The 7,770-nt window shown below is 42.1% G+C and overlaps 1 protein-coding gene across 1 annotated transcript in view; it reads right to left on the bottom strand.

The window, feature by feature from the left end:
- NELL2 (neural EGFL like 2) overlaps window positions 1-7,770 on the bottom strand; it is a gene marked incomplete at its 5' end in the record, with an annotated part of 258,597 nt that overhangs the window by 70,093 nt on the left and 180,734 nt on the right. The window lies entirely within an intron of this gene.

Genomic DNA, 7,770 nt, shown 5'->3' with positions numbered 1-7,770 from the left:
ATTGATATATTTACGATTTTAAAGCAATTTGGAAGTCTACAGGTGCCCCAAACATTATAATAAAATACATTCTAAATACCTGTATGTTTTGGCATTTGGTTTTGGGGGTTTTTTTATCATAAAAAAAATCAGGGCTCCCCCTGACCCTTTGGATCAAGACACAGGTCCAGCTGCAGCTGTCCCCCTTGCTGCATTGTGGCATTAAGCAACCCTGATATTCTGGTGCTGTACCCCTGCCCATGCTGTTGTTCCTCACTCCCAACCCACAGACCCCCACCTCCTGCAGCCCTGCTCCTCACTCCTGACCTGCAGTCACCTGTCCCTGCTGGTGCCCCTCACTCCTGAACACAGTACTATACCCCCACAACCTTGCTGGTACTCCTCACTCCCAATTTCCAGCCCCCTGGCTCTGCTAGTGCCCCTCACTCCCAACCCACTGCCTCTGCCTCTGGGCCCCAGCCCCCAGTGTATGGAGAAGGGGGTACATGCGTGGGGCAGGGGGTGTGCAGGCATAAGTGACACCATAAGCAACACGTCAGGGGGAATGGGGGGGGGGAGGGGACGGGACACATGTCCCCAGATTTCTGAGCCCACAGTGGGACACGGGACTGCAGCCTGACTGGACTGGCACCAGGCAGGAGCTGCCTCCATGGCCCAGTGGGCAGGATCCAGCACAGGAGGTAGAGCCACACTGCCATGGCCACTGAGGTGAGGTGTCCCCTGCTTACCTGGCAGCAGGGGAAGGCACTACTCTGTCACCACTAAAAGCCCCACATCAGGCATCCTGCCATGGCTGCCAAGGTGAGCCACTGTAGTGGCACAGAATTGTGCCCCCCTGCTGCTGCCAGGCAGGCAGAGGGCACCTTACCTTGTTGGCCATGGCAGCACAGCACTCCTGGTGGTGATAGCACCAAGATCAAGCCTCCCCACCCTGCTCTGCCCTCCCATACCAGGTCCTACCTGCTGGGCCATGGACACAGCTCCTGCCTGCTGCTGGTCCAGTCAGGCTGCAGGCCTGTACCCTGCTGTGGGCACAGAAATCTAAAGGGGCCTGCATCCCACACCCAGGCCTCCCTGATGCATCCCCTATAGGCCTGACCCCTCCCTGTGGGTGCACACAGTGGCAGGGAGCTGCTTCCCCCTCTCCCACCTCACTCCTTGACTGGGCCCACAGCCATGTATGTCTAAGCCTGCTCCTGCCCTGGCCCCAGTCCTGGCCACATCCAACTCGGCAGTGCCTCCCGCCCCAGCTGCCAACCTTGTCATATTCCTTCCTTTACCATGCAGGTTTGACACAAGCCACCATCACCTCAGTCTCCCCTTGCATTGCCTATGCCCCTTCTGCTCCCTCATGCATCACCTACTCCCACTCCCAAAGACTTACCTGCTGTAGGAGCTCCACCATGCTGCCTGGCTGTATAGCCAGCCGCGTGGCCGCCTCTGCCCCTGATCTTTCTCCTCCCACTCCCTTCAGCCCCAAGCAGCCCCTTTCAGGCTGGAACTCTGCCAGCCTGTAAGGAGAAACCTCCATTTCCCTGGGTTTTTCTCCTTTAAAAGAGAAAATCCACGTTTTTCCCACAGGAATTAGAAAACCTGGATCCCTGGTGATAACCCACAATACTCGCCACTCCTAGCCTGTATTGCACGTTGGAGAAAGGAATTAGTCACAGTCCAACTATTGCTCTTGAAAAGTGGTGCTCCTGGAACAGTTCTAAGAGCCTGGAGAGGCATTCAGAGTTATGATGTCACAAAGAGATTGTGGTTTTCATACCAAGAAACTGGGCCTTCAATCTCCAGTACAGCAAGGTTTAAACACATGAATAGTTCCAGTGAAATCAAGATGATTACTGACTTATAAAGCCATGCTGAATTGGGACCTCAGAGAATATCTGGCATGATACTGATCCTTCAAAGAGACAAAAATTACAGTCCTAGAATTTTTTAGCTCAGAAAATTATATTATAAGCATGCATTGTCTGGACTCTAAAGGGAATTTTCCTTTAAATGCGTGGCATAAATGAACAGCTAAGCAACAGAGGAACAGAAGGGGAGCTTTCTGTGTCTTTTCTCTCATTCTTGAATTGAGCAAGTTCTAAGTGTTTAGTATACTGCCGTAGAAAAATTCACAGAAGATTCCTTTACTAGCACTTCATAATGAAAAGACAGCAACACACCAGAATACTACTAGTTAGTCAAAATAGCTGCACAAATTGTCTGAAATGATGCTATATTATTTATTTTGAACTGGCGTTATTATAACACATGATTCTTACGAATGATTCTCAGATTGTGACTTAACTATTGCTAATCCAGAAGAAAATGTTTACGAACAACTTGCAGATATTAGACTTAGTTACAGAAGGGGACATCTTTTAAATGACTACAGGAGGGAAGAACGAGCATTTGTCCTTTCCATCCTACTTAGATTCTAATTTTATATTATATACATTTAATGTTAATAAAATTTACTTATGTTTCATGTCGGTTGACTTGTCTATATACTTTCTTCACGGGCAGCCATAGAACCACCAGTTCAATTACAGACGGATGACAAACTGTTAAACAGAATACAAAAACTACTATATACAAGTATTTCTGGTGCCTTCACCCTAAATATAATCCACAAGACTTCTGAAGAAGCCAGTTACAGTTAATAGATAATGATTTTATTGATATCATCACAAGTGAAGGATATACTAGAGAAGTTCTGACTAATTTGACTAAATTTAAGTCATCTGGACCTTCTATACTATACAGAAAAATATATGCAAACTTGTGGATGTCAGGAAAGGCTCCCAAAGACTAAAGAAGGGCTAACAAAGTGCCCATGTTAAAAAGGGGAAAAAGAAGGACCTGGAGAATTAGTTAGCCCAGCTTCATTACTGGGAAAGTCCTGTGGGTAAGTTATAAAATAGTTTTAAAATATCACACCACAGATGGTCTGCGACACTGGGTGAAATACACATTGCCTATTGTCCCGCATCAGGCAGGACAATGAGTTGAGTATTCCCTGCTTACAGGTACATGCCTCAGAGATTTCCCAGAACTTTAGCAAGGAAAGCTGGGCAGGCCTTTGTCATATCACAACTTAGGTGGTATCAATTTGTGCTGTTTTATTGTGGCAGATGTCTGTTAGGTTTATAGTCAACAGCTACCCGCATTCTTCAGCCACTCTGAGTAGGCACTCCTGGATCCTGCAGGGCCCGATCCTATGCAGGAATTCCCAGGGCATGCAGAATCTGTCCTCTTAAGCCCCAGGAGCTCTGGGCTGCCTGCACTGTCCCACCATAAACCTAACAGACATCTACCGCAACAGAGCAGTACAAATTGGTATTAGCCATGTTGCAGCCAGAATGTTTGGGCATTTGTGGACATCTCTTTGCTTAGCCTTTGTGCTGCCATATTTAGTTTCAAGAGAAGGAGATTAAGGGTTGGGGAATATGACAACATTTTTCAGCTACTTGAAAATGCTTAAGCTACTGTTTCAGCACATTTAGAAATAATGCGGCAAACAATTAACAGAAGTCCAATATTCACTTTGCTGTACATCATCATGTTGATGGCATGGTCATGCCAGCTATAAAAATAATAAAAAGTCATGATGATAAGATTACTTTTGCGGAGAGATTTTAATGATTTACGAATCTGAATTTGCATAAATATACTTTCCATAAGAAGAAAACGCGCTGGTTTCAGTTATTTCTTCTAAAGGTATATTATCTAATATTTCTAAAATCCTTTTTGGACTGTGCCTCTGTGCTCAAAGGTGTTAGAATTCTTAATATCTCTGCTTTGAAGGTTTAAATATAGCAGAAATATTGATTAACTTTTTCCATAATAATGAACTCTATTTTTACAAAAAGTGTTTTAACTCCAAAATTTACCAAGGTTTTGCTACAATTTCACAGTCACAATAATTGCCAGAGACTATCCCAACAGGATGCGGGGCCCAAGGCAAAACAGCCTGTGCAGGGTCCCCTCCACATCCCACAGCATGCTTATGCTGGGGAGTGAAAGGGAGGGGTAGTGGCTGGAACTTCTAACTAGAACAGGCAAAGAAATGCCCAACCCATCAGGCAGGAGGCTGAGCTAAACTTCAAATGCAGCAGCCATGGCCTCTCCACCTGGCTCTGCGGGGCCCCCCCATAATCGCAGGGCCTGGTGCAGATGCCCCGATTCACCCCCACCCCTCCCCAGGGCCAGCCCTGATAACTGCATATGAATGTTCCTTTCAGTCCTTTAGAACACAAATGCTTTGGTAAAAGAAATATGAAAATGGTGTAACTGCAATCCATTTGCCTGTATCTATATACCTTAACACACAACTGAGATGCCTTTACTGATGCATTCTGTTTCATTTCATTACAAAATATCACATCTTTCTTTTCGTACTATGGTACTCTTACCCCATCTCTTCTCAGATCACCATCAACTCTTCTTCTGTCCATATATATATTTCAAAGAAAAATTAATTTAAACTAGCATGACATTTGCCACACATCACTCAGCTTATTTGTTGCGTCTTTTCTTCACACTTTTGGCTTTTTTTTTTTTTAAAGATTATTTAAGGCACTGGTTTATTATCCAAGACAAGAAAAAACAATCAATAAACTCTTCACTGCACCCTCCCACCCCAATCTTACTTTAGAAAGGACTTAAGGTTGAAAGCACATCATAAACTTCAGAATAAAACACATCAGTGCTATCATTATTATTCCCAAAACCAGTACTACCGATGCAGGAAATTCAGACACCAAAAAAAAATCAACTGATTAAAACATGGAAATATGCCAAGACATCCATACAAGTTTGCCCTGCAATGGTGCTCCAGATTTAATTAAGATTAATGTATTTGTGGGCTCAGATCAGGTAGGAGCTCCTGTGAGTTGGAAGGGATCTCATGAAATCATCTAGTCCAGCCCCCTGACCAAGCAAGAACCATCCCTGACTAAACCATCCGAAGTATTTGTCTAACCTGATACTGAAAATGTCCGGGGATGAAGATTCTACTTCTCTGGGCAGTGTTTGCCCACCTTCATAGTCACATCAAGAAAGTTGTTCCTAATCTCTAACCTAAATTTTCTTTGCTGCAATGTGAGGCTATTGCTTATCCTGTCCCCTACAACCACAGATAAAATCTATAGCCATCTTCTTTAGAATCATCTGGTAGATATTTACAATCATTTTCAAATATCTCCTCAGTCTTCTTTGCCACATAAAAATATTTTTTGAAGACATTAGATATTTTTCATATTTTTTCCTCCTGATGACTGGCACTTGTTCCCTAAAATCCAGTTTTGTTGTTCCTGATGGGTTCTACCTGTACCTCAGAGTAGATCAGAAACAGAAACAGAAAAGCCAAGAAAACTTTCAGCCTGATTCTCAAACTAGCATAGGAAAATCTTTGATGAGCAGTGAAAGGTGGGTTAAGTAATCTATCCGAGAAATCTTAACATGCATTCAGTTTCCCTGGCATCACTGACTCACTACAAATACAATCAAATATAATTGTGATGACTGGCTGGATTTATGTTGACATCAAAATGATACCATTTAAAAGCTACACAACCAACTGATTGCCTACCTAAAGATATAAATCATTAATAACTGCTTAATTAAGATCAGTTTCTTTGCATATAGCTCATATACAAAATACAAATGAAATATAAGGAGAGTTTGAAAGACTTATTCTATTAATATTATTATATTATTCTATTAATATTATATTAATATTATGTTAGTATATTTTGGGAATGGACAGATGCTAAATTTCTTTATAGATATTGTTTTAATTAATTTAAACTCTAATTAACAGGCTTAGAAAATTCATGCTATGTTTAGATGAGTATATACAGAACATTTAGGAAGATGTGCTACATTTTCCCACTACTAACAAAGAGGCTATATCTGTGCTACTAGTGCAAACTGGAACTCTCCCTCTAAACTACAGTCACACTATTCTGTATTTGTAGAACACAGTAGTAATATCAATAAATAGTTATGCCACATGCATGCTAGCTGCCTGAAACAGTTTTTTTCTTAGTGGCAAATGACAGACAATCTTGTTCTTTGAAATGCTATTTCTGCATGTAGTTACTTAGTCCATCGTTCTTCACGGAGTACAGGTGCCATCATCCCCATCCAAATGTTAACCTCTCTTTTTCATGTATTAGCTTGCTTACTTATTCTACATTTGGTGTTAATACAACAAAAAAAATCAAATGAAATAATATAAGACTCAGCAAAATTTCGAACATTAAACTCTAGTTTTGGAGCTGGTGAAAGTGCTTATTCATTACGACAAAGATACAAGACTGTGATGAATTCAGTAATAATGAGAGACAAGAAGGAGGAGAATATATTATTGAATAAGAGCTATGGATTCAATCACAGGTTGATGGGAAACAGTATGATGAATATCCACTACTCTTCTAGACTATAAGCCATTTTGTGGAGTGAAAAGATCTAGGAGGCAGTATAGAGACTTCAAGGAATAGTAAAGACAGGCATCAGCTGGCAGTAGTGACTGAGCTGGAGTTTATCTTGTTGCACTTGTGCAGTTTGGTCTATTTCAGTAAGTTTAACAAAACTTGAATACACAATACGAAGAAATTAAGACTTCTGTTCTATCAGATTCTCTAATAATGAAACATACAGTAAGGCCACTAACTGGCTGACAAGCCAGAGCACCTAAGCCAGCTAAGCCAAAGAGAAACGTATCAATATCACCATATATTCTCACAGATCACACATACCTCACAATACATTTTTCTGGGAAGACAGAATGAAGAAGAAAGGTCCTTTTCCAGAGCTATGGCCTCACAGAAGAGGGACAAAGACTAATCTTAAATTAACTTACCCTTCCTTAGGCAAAAAGCCTTATCAGGCAAAAAAGTCACTTCTAACCCTTTCACAGCTGAATTATCAAGAACTTTTCTATGCTTAGCCAAAAGCTGAAACTAGTTGCTGAAGACTGGACTGAATGGGTGGACTTAGGATTTTGAAAAGAGCTGAACACAGTCTGCAGGGCTGTGAAATAGAAGAGAGATGACGAGAAGCCAACAGACAACAATATTTCTGAAGAAAAGATGGCTTGATTAGTAGAAGATCAAAACCATTAAAGCGAGAGAAAGTTGTTAACATCTGAGGAGTGAAGAGTAATTAATAGGAATAATAGGAATTAATAGGAAAAGTAAATAAAGGAAGATCATAATGAACCATGAAACTAATCAACTCCATTAGTGCTGCCTGAATTGAAATGCTGCTGGGAAGTTGGCAGGAATCAAAGCAGAGTGCAACTGGCATGACTGCATAAACCTTTGATCTGTCCTCACTTGACTCTGCTACTCCCTTCATAAAGCTGCTGGAGAGAAGAGAGGGAGAATAACCTGCATCCATCTACAGCACCTTCATGCTTCTGTTTTGAGCAGAAAATCAGTTTCCTCGCTTTGGGTAGTGGCTCATGCTTTCTCTTTTCTCTCCAGCTCTCAATATGATACAGTAATTACTAGCAGACCAGGCTTCCCGTGCCATCTCCCAATTCACTACTAGCTTTATGACTTCTCAGAGTCTAATGGAACCCAGTATCACAGTTTCATAGTTTCTAGGGTCAGAAGGGACCTGAGCAGATCATCTAGTCCGACCCCTGCCATGGCAGGAAAGAATACTGGGGGTCAAACAAGGTTCATCTAACCTCCTCTTAAACACCCCCAGGGTAGAAGCCTGCACCACTTCTCTTGGAAGTTGGTTCCAGACCCTAGCTGCCCTGAC

The sequence above is a fragment of the Crocodylus porosus genome, unplaced genomic scaffold (assembly GCF_001723895.1).
Source record: "Crocodylus porosus isolate Cpor-Errol unplaced genomic scaffold, CroPor_comp1, whole genome shotgun sequence".
Classification (NCBI taxonomy): domain Eukaryota; kingdom Metazoa; phylum Chordata; order Crocodylia; family Crocodylidae; genus Crocodylus; species Crocodylus porosus.
Note: the sequence above shows the minus strand (reverse complement) of the source record. Positions and strands in the feature narration are given on the sequence as shown.